The 21,196-nt window shown below is 64.5% G+C and overlaps 1 long non-coding RNA gene across 1 annotated transcript in view; it reads right to left on the bottom strand.

Moving 5' to 3' along the window:
* The window catches only part of LOC140213564 (uncharacterized), a 58,463-nt gene that overhangs the window by 18,129 nt on the left and 19,138 nt on the right, over window positions 1–21,196 (bottom strand). The window lies entirely within an intron of this gene.

Genomic DNA, 21,196 nt, shown 5'->3' with positions numbered 1-21,196 from the left:
GTCGTTGGCCGCGGCGTTGCCGCGAGCACGCGAAGAGACAAAGTCCGAAACGACGTCAGCCGGGGCGTCGAGCACGCCGCCCGCACTGTTCGCACGCGTGCTCGGAAATGGCGAAGGGGCCGCGCTAGCGTGCCTTGAATCGGTGAGCGGCGGTACCGCGGCGATCGCCAGAGCTCGAATCCGCCCTGCAAAAGCCAAATATTGGCGCTCGGCTCGGCGCAGTACGCCGCCGCGTCGCACGAGTACGGCCCCATGGAGGTCTGGGCACTTATCGCTGCTACTGTAAGGGGCCGTACGGCCCCGGCCGACATTGTACCGTAGTGCGATTTTCGTCTTGCGCGTGCTCGTGGCGGTGTCCGCGCACCGTTCCGACGTCGACAATCGTGCCCACGACTACGCGAGCGCTGGAAGAGACAAAGTCCGAAACCGCGTGTGCCGGGGCGGCGCGAGCGCGACGCCTTTGACGCAACTTTTGCGTACAAGCCGCCTCACGGACACGACGGAATCGCTGGCATCCTGCACGCAGCTGCATTGTGTCACGCCGGCAATCGTTGAAACACCACGCAGTCGTCGGCGTCGGCCCCGACATGGTTGCGAGCGCTGGAAGAGACAAAGTCCGAAACCGCGTGTGCCGGGGCGGCGCGAGCGCGACGCCTTTGACGCAACTTTTGCGTACAAGCCGCCGCACGGACACGACGGAGCCGGTGTCACCCAGCAGAGGGCTGCACTATAGCACGCCGGGAACCGGCAAAGAACCGCGCAGACGTCGTCGTTGGCCGCGGCGTTGTCGCGAGCACGCGAAGAGACAAAGTCCGAAACGACGTCAGCCGGGGCGTCGAGCACGCCGCCCGCACTGTTCGCACGCGTGCTCGGAAATGGCGAAGGGGCCGCGCTAGCGTGCCTTGAATCGGTGAGCGGCGGTACCGCGGCGATCGCCAGAGCTCGAATCCGCCCTGCAAAAGCCAAATATTGGCGCTCGGCTCGGCGCAGTACGCCGCCGCGTCGCACGAGTACGGCCCCATGGAGGTCTGGGCACTTATCGCTGCTACTGTAAGGGGCCGTACGGCCCCGGCCGACATTGTACCGTAGTGCGATTTTCGGCTTGCGCGTGCTCGTGGCGGTGTCCGCGCACCGTTCCGACGTCGACAAACGTGCCCACGACTACGCGAGCGCTGGAAGAGACAAACTCCGAAACCGCGTGTGCCGGGGCGGCGCGAGCGCGACGCCTTTGACGCAACTTTTGCGTACAAGCCGCCGCACGGACACGACGGAATCGCTGGCATCCCGCACGCAGCTGCATTGTGTCACGCCGGCAATCGTTGAAATACCACGCAGTCGTCGGCGTCGGCCCCGACATGGTTGCGAGCGCTGGAAGAGACAAAGTCCGAAACCGCGTGTGCCGGGGCGGCGCGAGCGCGACGCCTTTGACGCAACTTTTGCGTACAAGCCGCCGCACGGACACGACGGAGCCGGTGTCGCCCTGCAGAGGGCTGCACTATAGCACGCCGGGAACCGGCAAAGAACCGCGCAGACGTCGTCGTTGGCCGCGGCGTTGCCGCGAGCACGCGAAGAGACAAAGTCCGAAACGACGTCAGCCGGGGCGTCGAGCACGCCGCCCGCACTGTTCGCACGCGTGCTCGGAAATGGCGAAGGGGCCGCGCTAGCGTGCCTTGAATCGGTGAGCGGCGGTACCGCGGCGATCGCCAGAGCTCGAATCCGCCCTGCAAAAGCCAAATATTGGCGCTCGGCTCGGCGCAGTACGCCGCCGCGTCGCACGAGTACGGCCCCATGGAGGTCTGGGCACTTATCGCTGCTACTGTAAGGGGCCGTGCGGCCCCGGCCGACATTGTACCGTAGTGCGATTTTCGTCTTGCGCGTGCTCGTGGCGGTGTCCGCGCACCGTTCCGACGTCGACAATCGTGCCCACGACTACGCGAGCGCTGGAAGAGACAAAGTCCGAAACCGCGTGTGCCGGGGCGGCGCGAGCGCGACGCCTTTGACGCAACTTTTGCGTACAAGCCGCCTCACGGACACGACGGAATCGCTGGCATCCCGCACGCAGCTGCATTGTGTCACGCCGGCAATCGTTGAAACACCACGCAGTCGTCGGCGTCGGCCCCGACATGGTTGCGAGCGCTGGAAGAGACAAAGTCCGAAACCGCGTGTGCCGGGGCGGCGCGAGCGCGACGCCTTTGACGCAACTTTTGCGTACAAGCCGCCGCACGGACACGACGGAGCCGGTGTCGCCCTGCAGAGGGCTGCACTATAGCACGCCGGGAACCGGCAAAGAACCGCGCAGACGTCGTCGTTGGCCGCGGCGTTGCCGCGAGCACGCGAAGAGACAAAGTCCGAAACGACGTCAGCCGGGGCGTCGAGCACGCCGCCCGCACTGTTCGCACGCGTGCTCGGAAATGGCGAAGGGGCCGCGCTAGCGTGCCTTGAATCGGTGAGCGGCGGTACCGCGGCGATCGCGAGAGCTCGAATCCGCCCTGCAAAAGCCAAATATTGGCGCTCGGCTCGGCGCAGTACGCCGCCGCGTCGCACGAGTACGGCCCCATGGAGGTCTGGGCACTTATCGCTGCTACTGTAAGGGGCCGTACGGCCCCGGCCGACATTGTACCGTAGTGCGATTTTCGTCTTGCGCGTGCTCGTGGCGGTGTCCGCGCACCGTTCCGACGTCGACAATCGTGCCCACGACTACGCGAGCGCTGGAAGAGACAAAGTCCGAAACCGCGTGTGCCGGGGCGGCGCGAGCGCGACGCCTTTGACGCAACATTTGCGTACAATCCGCCGCACGGACACGACGGAATCGCTGGCATCCCGCACGCAGCTGCATTGTGTCACGCCGGCAATCGTTGAAACACCACGCAGTCGTCGGCGTTGGCCCCGACATGGTTCCGAGCGCTGGAAGAGACAAAGTCCGAAACCGCGTGTGCCGGGGCGGCGCGAGCGCGACGCCTTTGACGCAACTTTTGCGTACAAGCCGCCGCACGGACACGACGGAGCCGGTGTCGCCCTGCAGAGGGCTGCACTATAGCACGCCGGGAACCGGCAAAGAACCGCGCAGACGTCGTCGTTGGCCGCGGCGTTGCCGCGAGCACGCGAAGAGACAAAGTCCGAAACGACGTCAGCCGGGGCGTCGAGCACGCCGCCCGCACTGTTCGCACGCGTGCTCGGAAATGGCGAAGGGGCCGCGCTAGCGTGCCTCGAATCGGTGAGCGGCGGTACCGCGGCGATCGCCAGAGCTCGAATCCGCCCTGCAAAAGCCAAATATTGGCGCTCGGCTCGGCGCAGTACGCCGCCGCGTCGCACGAGTACGGCCCCATGGAGGTCTGGGCACTTATCGCTGCTACTGTAAGGGGCCGTACGGCCCCGGCCGACATTGTACCGTAGTGCGATTTTCGTCTTGCGCGTGCTCGTGGCGGTGTCCGCGCACCGTTCCGACGTCGACAATCGTGCCCACGATTACGCGAGCGCTGGAAGAGACAAAGTCCGAAACCGCGTGTGCCGGGGCGGCGCGAGCGCGACGCCTTTGACGCAACTTTTGCGTACAAGCCGCCGCACAGACACGACGGAATCGCTGGCATCCCGCACGCAGCTGCATTGTGTCACGCCGGCAATCGTTGAAACACCACGCAGTCGTCGGCGTCGGCCCCGACATGGTTGCGAGCGCTGGAAGAGACAAAGTCCGAAACCGCGTGTGCCGGGGCGGCGCGAGCGCGACGCCTTTGACGCAACTTTTGCGTACAAGCCGCCGCACGGACACGACGGAGCCGGTGTCGCCCTGCAGAGGGCTGCACTATAGCACGCCGGGAACCGGCAAAGAACCGCGCAGACGTCGTCGTTGGCCGCGGCGTTGCCGCGAGCACGCGAAGAGACAAAGTCCGAAACGACGTCAGCCGGGGCGTCGAGCACGCCGCCCGCACTGTTCGCACGCGTGCTCGGAAATGGCGAAGGGGCCGCGCTAGCGTGCCTTGAATCGGTGAGCGGCGGTACCGCGGCGATCGCGAGAGCTCGAATCCGCCCTGCAAAAGCCAAATATTGGCGCTCGGCTCGGCGCAGTACGCCGCCGCGTCGCACGAGTACGGCCCCATGGAGGTCTGGGCACTTATCGCTGCTACTGTAAGGGGCCGTACGGCCCCGGCCGACATTGTACCGTAGTGCGATTTTCGTCTTGCGCGTGCTCGTGGCGGTGTCCGCGCACCGTTCCGACGTCGACAATCGTGCCCACGACTACGCGAGCGCTGGAAGAGACAAAGTCCGAAACCGCGTGTGCCGGGGCGGCGCGAGCGCGACGCCTTTGACGCAACTTTTGCGTACAAGCCGCCTCACGGACACGACGGAATCGCTGGCATCCCGCACGCAGCTGCATTGTGTCACGCCGGCAATCGTTGAAACACCACGCAGTCGTCGGCGTCGGCCCCGACATGGTTGCGAGCGCTGGAAGAGACAAAGTCCGAAACCGCGTGTGCCGGGGCGGCGCGAGCGCGACGCCTTTGACGCAACTTTTGCGTACAAGCCGCCGCACGGACACGACGGAGCCGGTGTCGCCCTGCAGAGGGCTGCACTATAGCACGCCGGGAACCGGCAAAGAACCGCGCAGACGTCGTCGTTGGCCGCGGCGTTGCCGCGAGCACGCGAAGAGACAAAGTCCGAAAGGACGTCAGCCCGGGCGTCGAGCACGCCGCCCGCACTGTTCGCACGCGTGCTCGGAAATGGCGAAGGGGCCGCGCTAGCGTGCCTTGAATCGGTGAGCGGCGGTACCGCGGCGATCGCCAGAGCTCGAATCCGCCCTGCAAAAGCCAAATATTGGCGCTCGGCTCGGCGCAGTACGCCGCCGCGTCGCACGAGTACGGCCCCATGGAGGTCTGGGCACTTATCGCTGCTACTGTAAGGGGCCGTACGGCCCCGGCCGACATTGTACCGTAGTGCGATTTTCGTCTTGCGCGTGCTCGTGGCGGTGTCCGCGCACCGTTCCGACGTCGACAATCGTGCCCACGACTACGCGAGCGCTGGAAGAGACAAAGTCCGAAACCGCGTGTGCCGGGGCGGCGCGAGCGCGACGCCTTTGACGCAACTTTTGCGTACAAGCCGCCTCACGGACACGACGGAATCGCTGGCATCCTGCACGCAGCTGCATTGTGTCACGCCGGCAATCGTTGAAACACCACGCAGTCGTCGGCGTCGGCCCCGACATGGTTGCGAGCGCTGGAAGAGACAAAGTCCGAAACCGCGTGTGCCGGGGCGGCGCGAGCGCGACGCCTTTGACGCAACTTTTGCGTACAAGCCGCCGCACGGACACGACGGAGCCGGTGTCACCCAGCAGAGGGCTGCACTATAGCACGCCGGGAACCGGCAAAGAACCGCGCAGACGTCGTCGTTGGCCGCGGCGTTGTCGCGAGCACGCGAAGAGACAAAGTCCGAAAGGACGTCAGCCGGGGCGTCGAGCACGCCGCCCGCACTGTTCGCACGCGTGCTCGGAAATGGCGAAGGGGCCGCGCTAGCGTGCCTTGAATCGGTGAGCGGCGGTACCGCGGCGATCGCCAGAGCTCGAATCCGCCCTGCAAAAGCCAAATATTGGCGCTCGGCTCGGCGCAGTACGCCGCCGCGTCGCACGAGTACGGCCCCATGGAGGTCTGGGCACTTATCGCTGCTACTGTAAGGGGCCGTACGGCCCCGGCCGACATTGTACCGTAGTGCGATTTTCGGCTTGCGCGTGCTCGTGGCGGTGTCCGCGCACCGTTCCGACGTCGACAAACGTGCCCACGACTACGCGAGCGCTGGAAGAGACAAAGTCCGAAACCGCGTGTGCCGGGGCGGCGCGAGCGCGACGCCTTTGACGCAACTTTTGCGTACAAGCCGCCGCACGGACACGACGGAATCGCTGGCATCCCGCACGCAGCTGCATTGTGTCACGCCGGCAATCGTTGAAATACCACGCAGTCGTCGGCGTCGGCCCCGACATGGTTGCGAGCGCTGGAAGAGAAAGTCCGAAACCGCGTGTGCCGGGGCGGCGCGAGCGCGACGCCTTTGACGCAACTTTTGCGTACAAGCCGCCGCACGGACACGACGGAGCCGGTGTCGCCCTGCAGAGGGCTGCACTATAGCACGCCGGGAACCGGCAAAGAACCGCGCAGACGTCGTCGTTGGCCGCGGCGTTGCCGCGAGCACGCGAAGAGACAAAGTCCGAAACGACGTCAGCCGGGGCGTCGAGCACGCCGCCCGCACTGTTCGCACGCGTGCTCGGAAATGGCGAAGGGGCCGCGCTAGCGTGCCTTGAATCGGTGAGCGGCGGTACCGCGGCGATCGCCAGAGCTCGAATCCGCCCTGCAAAAGCCAAATATTGGCGCTCGGCTCGGCGCAGTACGCCGCCGCGTCGCACGAGTACGGCCCCATGGAGGTCTGGGCACTTATCGCTGCTACTGTAAGGGGCCGTGCGGCCCCGGCCGACATTGTACCGTAGTGCGATTTTCGTCTTGCGCGTGCTCGTGGCGGTGTCCGCGCACCGTTCCGACGTCGACAATCGTGCCCACGACTACGCGAGCGCTGGAAGAGACAAAGTCCGAAACCGCGTGTGCCGGGGCGGCGCGAGCGCGACGCCTTTGACGCAACTTTTGCGTACAAGCCGCCTCACGGACACGACGGAATCGCTGGCATCCCGCACGCAGCTGCATTGTGTCACGCCGGCAATCGTTGAAACACCACGCAGTCGTCGGCGTCGGCCCCAACATGGTTGCGAGCGCTGGAAGAGACAAAGTCCGAAACCGCGTGTGCCGGGGCGGCGCGAGCGCGACGCCTTTGACGCAACTTTTGCGTACAAGCCGCCGCACGGACACGACGGAGCCGGTGTCACCCAGCAGAGGGCTGCACTATAGCACGCCGGGAACCGGCAAAGAACCGCGCAGACGTCGTCGTTGGCCGCGGCGTTGTCGCGAGCACGCGAAGAGACAAAGTCCGAAAGGACGTCAGCCGGGGCGTCGAGCACGCCGCCCGCACTGTTTGCACGCGTGCTCGGAAATGGCGAAGGGGCCGCGCTAGCGTGCCTTGAATCGGTGAGCGGCGGTACCGCGGCGATCGCCAGAGCTCGAATCCGCCCTGCAAAAGCCAAATATTGGCGCTCGGCTCGGCGCAGTACGCCGCCGCGTCGCACGAGTACGGCCCCATGGAGGTCTGGGCACTTATCGCTGCTACTGTAAGGGGCCGTACGGCCCCGGCCGACATTGTACCGTAGTGCGATTTTCGTCTTGCGCGTGCTCGTGGCGGTGTCCGCGCACAGTTCCGACGTCGACAATCGTGCCCACGACTACGCGAGCGCTGGAAGAGACAAAGTCCGAAACCGCGTGTGCCGGGGCGGCGCGAGCGCGACGCCTTTGACGCAACTTTTGCGTACAAGCCGCCTCACGGACACGACGGAATCGCTGGCATCCTGCACGCAGCTGCATTGTGTCACGCCGGCAATCGTTGAAACACCACGCAGTCGTCGGCGTCGGCCCCGACATGGTTGCGAGCGCTGGAAGAGACAAAGTCCGAAACCGCGTGTGCCGGGGCGGCGCGAGCGCGACGCCTTTGACGCAACTTTTGCGTACAAGCCGCCGCACGGACACGACGGAGCCGGTGTCACCCAGCAGAGGGCTGCACTATAGCACGCCGGGAACCGGCAAAGAACCGCGCAGACGTCGTCGTTGGCCGCGGCGTTGTCGCGAGCACGCGAAGAGACAAAGTCCGAAAGGACGTCAGCCGGGGCGTCGAGCACGCCGCCCGCACTGTTCGCACGCGTGCTCGGAAATGGCGAAGGGGCCGCGCTAGCGTGCCTTGAATCGGTGAGCGGCGGTACCGCGGCGATCGCCAGAGCTCGAATCCGCCCTGCAAAAGCCAAATATTGGCGCTCGGCTCGGCGCAGTACGCCGCCGCGTCGCACGAGTACGGCCCCATGGAGGTCTGGGCACTTATCGCTGCTACTGTAAGGGGCCGTACGGCCCCGGCCGACATTGTACCGTAGTGCGATTTTCGGCTTGCGCGTGCTCGTGGCGGTGTCCGCGCACCGTTCCGACGTCGACAAACGTGCCCACGACTACGCGAGCGCTGGAAGAGACAAAGTCCGAAACCGCGTGTGCCGGGGCGGCGCGAGCGCGACGCCTTTGACGCAACTTTTGCGTACAAGCCGCCGCACGGACACGACGGAATCGCTGGCATCCCGCACGCAGCTGCATTGTGTCACGCCGGCAATCGTTGAAATACCACGCAGTCGTCGGCGTCGGCCCCGACATGGTTGCGAGCGCTGGAAGAGAAAGTCCGAAACCGCGTGTGCCGGGGCGGCGCGAGCGCGACGCCTTTGACGCAACTTTTGCGTACAAGCCGCCGCACGGACACGACGGAGCCGGTGTCGCCCTGCAGAGGGCTGCACTATAGCACGCCGGGAACCGGCAAAGAACCGCGCAGACGTCGTCGTTGGCCGCGGCGTTGCCGCGAGCACGCGAAGAGACAAAGTCCGAAACGACGTCAGCCGGGGCGTCGAGCACGCCGCCCGCACTGTTCGCACGCGTGCTCGGAAATGGCGAAGGGGCCGCGCTAGCGTGCCTTGAATCGGTGAGCGGCGGTACCGCGGCGATCGCCAGAGCTCGAATCCGCCCTGCAAAAGCCAAATATTGGCGCTCGGCTCGGCGCAGTACGCCGCCGCGTCGCACGAGTACGGCCCCATGGAGGTCTGGGCACTTATCGCTGCTACTGTAAGGGGCCGTGCGGCCCCGGCCGACATTGTACCGTAGTGCGATTTTCGTCTTGCGCGTGCTCGTGGCGGTGTCCGCGCACCGTTCCGACGTCGACAATCGTGCCCACGACTACGCGAGCGCTGGAAGAGACAAAGTCCGAAACCGCGTGTGCCGGGGGCGGCGCGAGCGCGACGCCTTTGACGCAACTTTTGCGTACAAGCCGCCTCACGGACACGACGGAATCGCTGGCATCCCGCACGCAGCTGCATTGTGTCACGCCGGCAATCGTTGAAACACCACGCAGTCGTCGGCGTCGGCCCCAACATGGTTGCGAGCGCTGGAAGAGACAAAGTCCGAAACCGCGTGTGCCGGGGCGGCGCGAGCGCGACGCCTTTGACGCAACTTTTGCGTACAAGCCGCCGCACGGACACGACGGAGCCGGTGTCGCCCTGCAGAGGGCTGCACTATAGCACGCCGGGAACCGGCAAAGAACCGCGCAGACGTCGTCGTTGGCCGCGGCGTTGCCGCGAGCACGCGAAGAGACAAAGTCCGAAACGACGTCAGCCGGGGCGTCGAGCACGCCGCCCGCACTGTTCGCACGCGTGCTCGGAAATGGCGAAGGGGCCGCGCTAGCGTGCCTTGAATCGGTGAGCGGCGGTACCGCGGCGATCGCCAGAGCTCGAATCCGCCCTGCAAAAGCCAAATATTGGCGCTCGGCTCGGCGCAGTACGCCGCCGCGTCGCACGAGTACGGCCCCATGGAGGTCTGGGCACTTATCGCTGCTACTGTAAGGGGCCGTACGGCCCCGGCCGACATTGTACCGTAGTGCGATTTTCGTCTTGCGCGTGCTCGTGGCGGTGTCCGCGCACCGTTCCGACGTCGACAATCGTGCCCACGACTACGCGAGCGCTGGAAGAGACAAAGTCCGAAACCGCGTGTGCCGGGGCGGCGCGAGCGCGACGCCTTTGACGCAACTTTTGCGTACAAGCCGCCTCACGGACACGACGGAATCGCTGGCATCCTGCACGCAGCTGCATTGTGTCACGCCGGCAATCGTTGAAACACCACGCAGTCGTCGGCGTCGGCCCCGACATGGTTGCGAGCGCTGGAAGAGACAAAGTCCGAAACCGCGTGTGCCGGGGCGGCGCGAGCGCGACGCCTTTGACGCAACTTTTGCGTACAAGCCGCCGCACGGACACGACGGAGCCGGTGTCACCCAGCAGAGGGCTGCACTATAGCACGCCGGGAACCGGCAAAGAACCGCGCAGACGTCGTCGTTGGCCGCGGCGTTGTCGCGAGCACGCGAAGAGACAAAGTCCGAAAGGACGTCAGCCGGGGCGTCGAGCACGCCGCCCGCACTGTTCGCACGCGTGCTCGGAAATGGCGAAGGGGCCGCGCTAGCGTGCCTTGAATCGGTGAGCGGCGGTACCGCGGCGATCGCCAGAGCTCGAATCCGCCCTGCAAAAGCCAAATATTGGCGCTCGGCTCGGCGCAGTACGCCGCCGCGTCGCACGAGTACGGCCCCATGGAGGTCTGGGCACTTATCGCTGCTACTGTAAGGGGCCGTACGGCCCCGGCCGACATTGTACCGTAGTGCGATTTTCGGCTTGCGCGTGCTCGTGGCGGTGTCCGCGCACCGTTCCGACGTCGACAAACGTGCCCACGACTACGCGAGCGCTGGAAGAGACAAAGTCCGAAACCGCGTGTGCCGGGGCGGCGCGAGCGCGACGCCTTTGACGCAACTTTTGCGTACAAGCCGCCGCACGGACACGACGGAATCGCTGGCATCCCGCACGCAGCTGCATTGTGTCACGCCGGCAATCGTTGAAATACCACGCAGTCGTCGGCGTCGGCCCCGACATGGTTGCGAGCGCTGGAAGAGACAAAGTCCGAAACCGCGTGTGCCGGGGCGGCGCGAGCGCGACGCCTTTGACGCAAGTTTTGCGTACAAGCCGCCGCACGGACACGACGGAGCCGGTGTCGCCCTGCAGAGGGCTGCACTATAGCACGCCGGGAACCGGCAAAGAACCGCGCAGACGTCGTCGTTGGCCGCGGCGTTGCCGCGAGCACGCGAAGAGACAAAGTCCGAAACGACGTCAGCCGGGGCGTCGAGCACGCCGCCCGCACTGTTCGCACGCGTGCTCGGAAATGGCGAAGGGGCCGCGCTAGCGTGCCTTGAATCGGTGAGCGGCGGTACCGCGGCGATCGCCAGAGCTCGAATCCGCCCTGCAAAAGCCAAATATTGGCGCTCGGCTCGGCGCAGTACGCCGCCGCGTCGCACGAGTACGGCCCCATGGAGGTCTGGGCACTTATCGCTGCTACTGTAAGGGGCCGTGCGGCCCCGGCCGACATTGTACCGTAGTGCGATTTTCGTCTTGCGCGTGCTCGTGGCGGTGTCCGCGCACCGTTCCGACGTCGACAATCGTGCCCACGACTACGCGAGCGCTGGAAGAGACAAAGTCCGAAACCGCGTGTGCCGGGGCGGCGCGAGCGCGACGCCTTTGACGCAACTTTTGCGTACAAGCCGCCTCACGGACACGACGGAATCGCTGGCATCCCGCACGCAGCTGCATTGTGTCACGCCGGCAATCGTTGAAACACCACGCAGTCGTCGGCGTCGGCCCCAACATGGTTGCGAGCGCTGGAAGAGACAAAGTCCGAAACCGCGTGTGCCGGGGCGGCGCGAGCGCGACGCCTTTGACGCAACTTTTGCGTACAAGCCGCCGCACGGACACGACGGAGCCGGTGTCACCCAGCAGAGGGCTGCACTATAGCACGCCGGGAACCGGCAAAGAACCGCGCAGACGTCGTCGTTGGCCGCGGCGTTGTCGCGAGCACGCGAAGAGACAAAGTCCGAAAGGACGTCAGCCGGGGCGTCGAGCACGCCGCCCGCACTGTTCGCACGCGTGCTCGGAAATGGCGAAGGGGCCGCGCTAGCGTGCCTTGAATCGGTGAGCGGCGGTACCGCGGCGATCGCCAGAGCTCGAATCCGCCCTGCAAAAGCCAAATATTGGCGCTCGGCTCGGCGCAGTACGCCGCCGCGTCGCACGAGTACGGCCCCATGGAGGTCTGGGCACTTATCGCTGCTACTGTAAGGGGCCGTACGGCCCCGGCCGACATTGTACCGTAGTGCGATTTTCGGCTTGCGCGTGCTCGTGGCGGTGTCCGCGCACCGTTCCGACGTCGACAAACGTGCCCACGACTACGCGAGCGCTGGAAGAGACAAAGTCCGAAACCGCGTGTGCCGGGGCGGCGCGAGCGCGACGCCTTTGACGCAACTTTTGCGTACAAGCCGCCTCACGGACACGACGGAATCGCTGGCATCCCGCACGCAGCTGCATTGTGTCACGCCGGCAATCGTTGAAACACCACGCAGTCGTCGGCGTCGGCCCCAACATGGTTGCGAGCGCTGGAAGAGACAAAGTCCGAAACCGCGTGTGCCGGGGCGGCGCGAGCGCGACGCCTTTGACGCAACTTTTGCGTACAAGCCGCCGCACGGACACGACGGAGCCGGTGTCGCCCTGCAGAGGGCTGCACTATAGCACGCCGGGAACCGGCAAAGAACCGCGCAGACGTCGTCGTTGGCCGCGGCGTTGCCGCGAGCACGCGAAGAGACAAAGTCCGAAACGACGTCAGCCGGGGCGTCGAGCACGCCGCCCGCACTGTTCGCACGCGTGCTCGGAAATGGCGAAGGGGCCGCGCTAGCGTGCCTCGAATCGGTGAGCGGCGGTACCGCGGCGATCGCCAGAGCTCGAATCCGCCCTGCAAAAGCCAAATATTGGCGCTCGGCTCGGCGCAGTACGCCGCCGCGTCGCACGAGTACGGCCCCATGGAGGTCTGGGCACTTATCGCTGCTACTGTAAGGGGCCGTGCGGCCCCGGCCGACATTGTACCGTAGTGCGATTTTCGTCTTGCGCGTGCTCGTGGCGGTGTCCGCGCACCGTTCCGACGTCGACAATCGTGCCCACGACTACGCGAGCGCTGGAAGAGACAAAGTCCGAAACCGCGAGTGCCGGGGCGGCGCGAGCGCGACGCCTTTGACGCAACTTTTGCGTACAAGCCGCCGCACGGACACGACGGAATCGCTGGCATCCCGCACGCAGCTGCATTGTGTCACGCCGGCAATCGTTGAAACACCACGCAGTCGTCGGCGTCGGCCCCGACATGGTTGCGAGCGCTGGAAGAGACAAAGTCCGAAACCGCGTGTGCCGGGGCGGCGCGAGCGCGACGCCTTTGACGCAACTTTTGCGTACAAGCCGCCGCACGGACACGACGGAGCCGGTGTCGCCCTGCAGAGGGCTGCACTATAGCACGCCGGGAACCGGCAAAGAACCGCGCAGACGTCGTCGTTGGCCGCGGCGTTGCCGCGAGCACGCGAAGAGACAAAGTCCGAAACGACGTCAGCCGGGGCGTCGAGCACGCCGCCCGCACTGTTCGCACGCGTGCTCGGAAATGGCGAAGGGGCCGCGCTAGCGTGCCTTGAATCGGTGAGCGGCGGTACCGCGGCGATCGCGAGAGCTCGAATCCGCCCTGCAAAAGCCAAATATTGGCGCTCGGCTCGGCGCAGTACGCCGCCGCGTCGCACGAGTACGGCCCCATGGAGGTCTGGGCACTTATCGCTGCTACTGTAAGGGGCCGTACGGCCCCGGCCGACATTGTACCGTAGTGCGATTTTCGTCTTGCGCGTGCTCGTGGCGGTGTCCGCGCACCGTTCCGACGTCGACAATCGTGCCCACGACTACGCGAGCGCTGGAAGAGACAAAGTCCGAAACCGCGTGTGCCGGGGCGGCGCGAGCGCGACGCCTTTGACGCAACATTTGCGTACAATCCGCCGCACGGACACGACGGAATCGCTGGCATCCCGCACGCAGCTGCATTGTGTCACGCCGGCAATCGTTGAAACACCACGCAGTCGTCGGCGTCGGCCCCGACATGGTTCCGAGCGCTGGAAGAGACAAAGTCCGAAACCGCGTGTGCCGGGGCGGCGCGAGCGCGACGCCTTTGACGCAACTTTTGCGTACAAGCCGCCGCACGGACACGACGGAGCCGGTGTCGCCCTGCAGAGGGCTGCACTATAGCACGCCGGGAACCGGCAAAGAACCGCGCAGACGTCGTCGTTGGCCGCGGCGTTGCCGCGAGCACGCGAAGAGACAAAGTCCGAAACGACGTCAGCCGGGGCGTCGAGCACGCCGCCCGCACTGTTCGCACGCGTGCTCGGAAATGGCGAAGGGGCCGCGCTAGCGTGCCTCGAATCGGTGAGCGGCGGTACCGCGGCGATCGCCAGAGCTCGAATCCGCCCTGCAAAAGCCAAATATTGGCGCTCGGCTCGGCGCAGTACGCCGCCGCGTCGCACGAGTACGGCCCCATGGAGGTCTGGGCACTTATCGCTGCTACTGTAAGGGGCCGTACGGCCCCGGCCGACATTGTACCGTAGTGCGATTTTCGTCTTGCGCGTGCTCGTGGCGGTGTCCGCGCACCGTTCCGACGTCGACAATCGTGCCCACGACTACGCGAGCGCTGGAAGAGACAAAGTCCGAAACCGCGAGTGCCGGGGCGGCGCGAGCGCGACGCCTTTGACGCAACTTTTGCGTACAAGCCGCCGCACGGACACGACGGAATCGCTGGCATCCCGCACGCAGCTGCATTGTGTCACGCCGGCAATCGTTGAAACACCACGCAGTCGTCGGCGTCGGCCCCGACATGGTTGCGAGCGCTGGAAGAGACAAAGTCCGAAACCGCGTGTGCCGGGGCGGCGCGAGCGCGACGCCTTTGACGCAACTTTTGCGTACAAGCCGCCGCACGGACACGACGGAGCCGGTGTCGCCCTGCAGAGGGCTGCACTATAGCACGCCGGGAACCGGCAAAGAACCGCGCAGACGTCGTCGTTGGCCGCGGCGTTGCCGCGAGCACGCGAAGAGACAAAGTCCGAAACGACGTCAGCCGGGGCGTCGAGCACGCCGCCCGCACTGTTCGCACGCGTGCTCGGAAATGGCGAAGGGGCCGCGCTAGCGTGCCTTGAATCGGTGAGCGGCGGTACCGCGGCGATCGCGAGAGCTCGAATCCGCCCTGCAAAAGCCAAATATTGGCGCTCGGCTCGGCGCAGTACGCCGCCGCGTCGCACGAGTACGGCCCCATGGAGGTCTGGGCACTTATCGCTGCTACTGTAAGGGGCCGTACGGCCCCGGCCGACATTGTACCGTAGTGCGATTTTCGTCTTGCGCGTGCTCGTGGCGGTGTCCGCGCACCGTTCCGACGTCGACAATCGTGCCCACGACTACGCGAGCGCTGGAAGAGACAAAGTCCGAAACCGCGTGTGCCGGGGCGGCGCGAGCGCGACGCCTTTGACGCAACATTTGCGTACAATCCGCCGCACGGACACGACGGAATCGCTGGCATCCCGCACGCAGCTGCATTGTGTCACGCCGGCAATCGTTGAAACACCACGCAGTCGTCGGCGTCGGCCCCGACATGGTTCCGAGCGCTGGAAGAGACAAAGTCCGAAACCGCGTGTGCCGGGGCGGCGCGAGCGCGACGCCTTTGACGCAACTTTTGCGTACAAGCCGCCGCACGGACACGACGGAGCCGGTGTCGCCCTGCAGAGGGCTGCACTATAGCACGCCGGGAACCGGCAAAGAACCGCGCAGACGTCGTCGTTGGCCGCGGCGTTGCCGCGAGCACGCGAAGAGACAAAGTCCGAAACGACGTCAGCCGGGGCGTCGAGCACGCCGCCCGCACTGTTCGCACGCGTGCTCGGAAATGGCGAAGGGGCCGCGCTAGCGTGCCTCGAATCGGTGAGCGGCGGTACCGCGGCGATCGCCAGAGCTCGAATCCGCCCTGCAAAAGCCAAATATTGGCGCTCGGCTCGGCGCAGTACGCCGCCGCGTCGCACGAGTACGGCCCCATGGAGGTCTGGGCACTTATCGCTGCTACTGTAAGGGGCCGTACGGCCCCGGCCGACATTGTACCGTAGTGCGATTTTCGTCTTGCGCGTGCTCGTGGCGGTGTCCGCGCACCGTTCCGACGTCGACAATCGTGCCCACGACTACGCGAGCGGTGGAAGAGACAAAGTCCGAAACCGCGTGTGCCGGGGCGGCGCGAGCGCGACGCCTTTGACGCAACTTTTGCGTACAAGCCGCCGCACAGACACGACGGAATCGCTGGCATCCCGCACGCAGCTGCATTGTGTCACGCCGGCAATCGTTGAAACACCACGCAGTCGTCGGCGTCGGCCCCGACATGGTTGCGAGCGCTGGAAGAGACAAAGTCCGAAACCGCGTGTGCCGGGGCGGCGCGAGCGCGATGCCTTTGACGCAACTTTTGCGTACAAGCCGCCGCACGGACACGACGGAGCCGGTGTCGCCCTGCAGAGGGCTGCACTATAGCACGCCGGGAACCGGCAAAGAACCGCGCAGACGTCGTCGTTGGCCGCGGCGTTGCCGCGAGCACGCGAAGAGACAAAGTCCGAAACGACGTCAGCCGGGGCGTCGAGCACGCCGCCCGTACTGTTCGCACGCGTGCTCGGAAATGGCGAAGGGGCCGCGCTAGCGTGCCTTGAATCGGTGAGCGGCGGTACCGCGGCGATCGCCAGAGCTCGAATCCGCCCTGCAAAAGCCAAATATTGGCGCTCGGCTCGGCGCAGTACGCCGCCGCGTCGCACGAGTACGGCCCCATGGAGGTCTGGGAACTTATCGCTGCTACTGTAAGGGGCCGTACGGCCCCGGCCGACATTGTACCGTAGTGCGATTTTCGTCTTGCGCGTGCTCGTGGCGGTGTCCGCGCACCGTTCCGACGTCGACAATCGTGCCCACGACTACGCGAGCGCTGGAAGAGACAAAGTCCGAAACCGCGTGTGCCGGGGCGGCGCGAGCGCGACGCCTTTGACGCAACTTTTGCGTACAATCCGCCGCACGGGCACGACGGAATCGCTGGCATCCCGCACGCAGCTGCATTGTGTCACGCCGGCAATCGTTGAAACACCACGCAGTCGTCGGCGTCGGCCCCGACATGGTTGCGAGCGCTGGAAGAGACAAAGTCCGAAACCGCGTGTGCCGGGGCGGCGCGAGCGCGACGCTTTTGTCGCAACTTTTGCGTACAAGCCGCCGCACGGACACGCTGGAGCCGGTGTCGCCCTGCAGAGGGCTGCACTATAGCACGCCGGGAACCGGCAAAGAACCGCGCAGACGTCGTCGTTGGCCGCGGCGTTGCCGCGAGCACGCGAAGAGACAAAGTCCGAAACGACGTCAGCCGGGGCGTCGAGCACGCCGCCCGCACTGTTCGCATGCGTGCTCGGAAATGGCGAAGGGGCCGCGCTAGCGTGCCTTGAATCGGTGAGCGGCGGTACCGCGGCGATCGCGAGAGCTCGAATCCGCCCTGCAAAAGCCAAATATTGGCGCTCGGCTCGGCGCAGTACGCCGCCGCTTCGCACGAGTACGGCCCCATGGAGGTCTGGGCACTTATCGCTGCTACTGTAAGGGGCCGTACGGCCCCGGCCGACATTGTACCGTAGTGCGATTTTCGTCTTGCGCGTGCTCGTGGCGGTGTCCGCGCACCGTTCCGACGTCGACAATCGTGCCCACGACTACGCGAGCGCTGGAAGAGACAAAGTCCGAAACCGCGTGTGCCGGGGCGGCGCGAGCGCGACGCCTTTGACGCAACTTTTGCGTACAAGCCGCCTCATGGACACGACGGAATCGCTGGCATCCTGCACGCAGCTGCATTGTGTCACGCCGGCAATCGTTGAAACACCACGCAGTCGTCGGCGTCGGCCCCGACATGGTTGCGAGCGCTGGAAGAGACAAAGTCCGAAACCGCGTGTGCCGGGGCGGCGCGAGCGCGACGCCTTTGACGCAACTTTTGCGTACAAGCCGCCGCACGGACACGACGGAGCCGGTGTCGCCCTGCAGAGGGCTGCACTATAGCACGCCGGGAACCGGCAAAGAACCGCGCAGACGTCGTCGTTGGCCGCGGCGTTGCCGCGAGCACGCGAAGAGACAAAGTCCGAAACGACGTCAGCCGGGGCGTCGAGCACGCCGCCCGCACTGTTCGCACTCGTGCTCGGAAATGGCGAAGGGGCCGTGCTAGCGTGCCTCGAATCGATCGGCCGGGGGCCCCGTAGGGCGACAGAAAGGCAATTGTGCAGGAAACCGTACTGGCCATTGGCGAGAAATTGCCGTTCGCGCATTCGGTGGACGCGCTGCGCTTTCACGACTTCGGCATTGTGCTGCCGACGTAAGCTTTCAATCTTGCTCGCGGCGTTACGAGGCGGCACGATTTTCGCCAAACGCTCGTCGAAAGTGGCACGAGTACGACCCCATGGAGGTCTGGGTACTTATCGCTGCTATTATATGGGGGTCCCAGAGAGCAGTCGCCCCCAAAGCGACCTGGGTGTTTGATATGCGGCGGGCTTCGTGCCCGTCAAGCGTGTCCCCGGTATCGCTCCCGTGGATCCCACAGCTGACGTCTGCAGCCTCATCCGCTTGATGCGTTAGGGGCTGGTTGTCGGACGACGCTTTTTCCACGATATCGAAGTGTGTTCCGCATCGTCCTCGGACGAATCAAATACGAAAGCGCCGAAGGCGCGGGCGTGACCCGTCGCCTAGCGGCTTTGCCGTCTCGGCTACGTTGCAAGTGTCGGTCGGTCCACCAGTGCTGCGGGCTCGAGAGAAACCGCAAGCCGCGATCGAGTCGACACAACCGGTCTATCGAGAATGTTGCGTGCTTCTTGCCGCGTGGCGATACCCGGCCCTGCGGGGAGGGCGCCGTAGCGAGCTCGAACGCCGTCGTCTCGGACTGTGCAAAGTGCTACCCTTTGCGAGAACGAAGCGTGTTGGGGCGCCTGAAGGTGGCCTCGGCATCGCAAAAACGGCGTCCGGCCTGCTTGAAAGGCTGGACGCGCAGTTGAACGATTACCTGGTTGATCCTGCCAGTAATCATATGCTTGTCTCAAAGATTAAGCCATGCATGTCTAAGTACATGCCGAAATAAGGCGAAACCGCGAATGGCTCATTAAATCAGTTATGGTTCCTTAGATCGTTTCTTCCTACTTAGATAACTGTGGCAATTCTAGAGCTAATACATGCAGTGAGCCTGAAGCCCTTTGGGCGACGGGTGCTTTTATTAGACCAAGATCGATCGGGTTTCGGCCCGTATTGTGTGGTGACTCTGGATAACTTTGTGCTGATCGCATGGCCACGAGCCGGCGACGTTTCTTTCAAATGTCTGCCTTATCAACTTTCGATGGTAGGTTACTTGCTTACCATGGTTGTTACGGGTAACGGAGAATCAGGGTTCGATTCCGGAGAGGGAGCCTGAGAAACGGCTACCACATCCAAGGAAGGCAGCAGGCGCGCAAATTACCCACTCCCGGCACGGGGAGGTAGTGACGAAAAATAACAATACGGGACTCTTTTGAGGCCCCGTAATTGAAATGAGTACTCTAAATCCTTTAACGAGGATCAATTGGAGGGCAAGTCTGGTTTGACTCAACACGGGAAAACTTACCCGGCCCGGACACTGGGAGGATTGACAGATTGAGAGCTCTTTCTTGATTCGGTGGATGGTGGTGCATGGCCGTTCTTAGTTGGTGTGGCGATTTGTCTGGTTAATTCCGATAACGAACGAGACTCTAGCCTATTAAATAGGTGCGGTGTTCCCAGCACCTTACAACCTTCTTAGAGGGACAAGCGGCTCCTAGCCGCACGAAACAGAGCAATAACAGGTCTGTGATGCCCTTAGATGTCCGGGGCCGCACGCGCGCTACACTGAAGGAAGCAGCGTGTCTTTATCCCTGTCTGAAAAGACTGGGTAACCCGTGGAACTTCTTTCGTGATTGGGATAGGGGCTTGCAATTGTTCCCCTTGAACGAGGAATTCCCAGTAAGCGCGAGTCATAAGCTCGCGTTGATTACGTCCCTGCCCTTTGTACACACCGCCCGTCGCTACTACCGATTGAATGATTTAGTGAGGTCTTCGGACCGATGTCCGGCGCGGCCTTTCGGTTGCGCCGGTCTGTTGGAATGATGACCAAACTTGATCATTTAGAGGAAGTAAAAGTCGTAACAAGGTTTCCGTAGGTGAACCCGCGGAAGGATCATTACCGGATTGTGAAGGGTGGCGAGCGCCATTGTTTCTACCCCGTGTGGGTGAAGCAGCTCGCTGCGCCCGACGCTTTCCGCCGCTGGCCCCGCTTGGACGCGGGGACGGCTATACCCGAACATGCCGGGGACTGCCTGAATTTTGAGGGGCGCCCCGTGCCAAATTTGTTGCGCCCAGTGGACGCCGGCTGCAACCTTGGACGGTTGGCTTGGCCGCGCCCGCGGGTAGAAACGGCGTAACGCACACTGGGTGGGCTTTCTGTCCGCTTTGGCGCTCTTGAGCGGAATAGGAGTAAGACGACCCGACCTGCTGCTTTGCCCAGTACGAGGGGAACGGCGAAGCGTGCGGTCGGTCAAGGAACTGACGGTCGAGAGCTAATGCCGCTGCCGCTTAGTACACACGGAACCGTGGTGCGAGCGCTCTCCCGTCCTCCGCGGCAAACGCTGCCGAGTCTGAAAAGGCTGGCGGCTGCCGGTCGCTTCCTGCGGCGAGTATGGAGTAACGACCCGACTTTGTTGCCGCCCAAGTACTAAAGGAACGGTGTGGCGCTCGGTCGGTCATGGAACTGTCGGTATGAGGGTGCGGCTGCCAAGTACGGAAGGAACCGTGGCCTAAAGTGCTCTCCCGTCCTCCGCGGCAAATGCCACCGAGTCTGAAAGGGCCGGAGGCTGCCGGTCGGCTCCTGCTCGTGACGCGCGAGGTGTCGAGATCGCGGTTTAATGCGACGACGTCTGCAGGCTATTCGCCCGCCGCCGAGGGAAAGGCGGCGTTGCTGCGAAGTACCGAAGGAAACGCGGCTTTGCTACGTCGGAAGCGTTCTGCGGTTAGTGGACTTGTGCGCTTTGGGAAGGCGCCGCACGTCGAAAGAGGAAGTACGGACAGACGAGGGACTGTAGTCCCGGATTCGAACGCACTTGCGGCCAGGCCCTTGCTGGCTTCGTCTTCCGCCTCAAGTAGACTTGTTGTGGCGCCGGCGCAGGGAGCCGTCCCTGGCACTGGCCGAGTGGTTTTGGAGAGCTGCGCGAGTACGCGCGCCGGGCTCTTGTCTTTCGTCTCAAGTAGGCTGTTGGATCAACAGCGGTTATGCTGCGGCGATCTGCCGATGCGAAAGTGTGTGTGTGTTTGAGGCCCTTCTATGAACCTACTGCTGACTGAAGCGAAGCACGTCGATGGGGGTGAAGCCCTGCCCGTGGCCGTGTAGCCGTTAAAGACTCCACAGCGGCTCAGCCTTAATCATGGCTCTGTCGCTCTTTGCAATTTTTAGTGGAGCGATGTGAACGTGCACACGAGACACACGGGTCCGGTGGTTGGTTGGCAGGTAAAACCGGCTTCGAGTGCGCGCAAACGGCATAAGGTACCTCGAGGGCAAGCGAGGAAGGCGTGGGCGCAAAACAC

Source organism: Dermacentor andersoni, chromosome 10 (assembly GCF_023375885.2).
Source record: "Dermacentor andersoni chromosome 10, qqDerAnde1_hic_scaffold, whole genome shotgun sequence".
Lineage (NCBI taxonomy): Eukaryota > Metazoa > Arthropoda > Arachnida > Ixodida > Ixodidae > Dermacentor > Dermacentor andersoni.
This window is presented reverse-complemented; position numbering and strand designations above follow the sequence as displayed.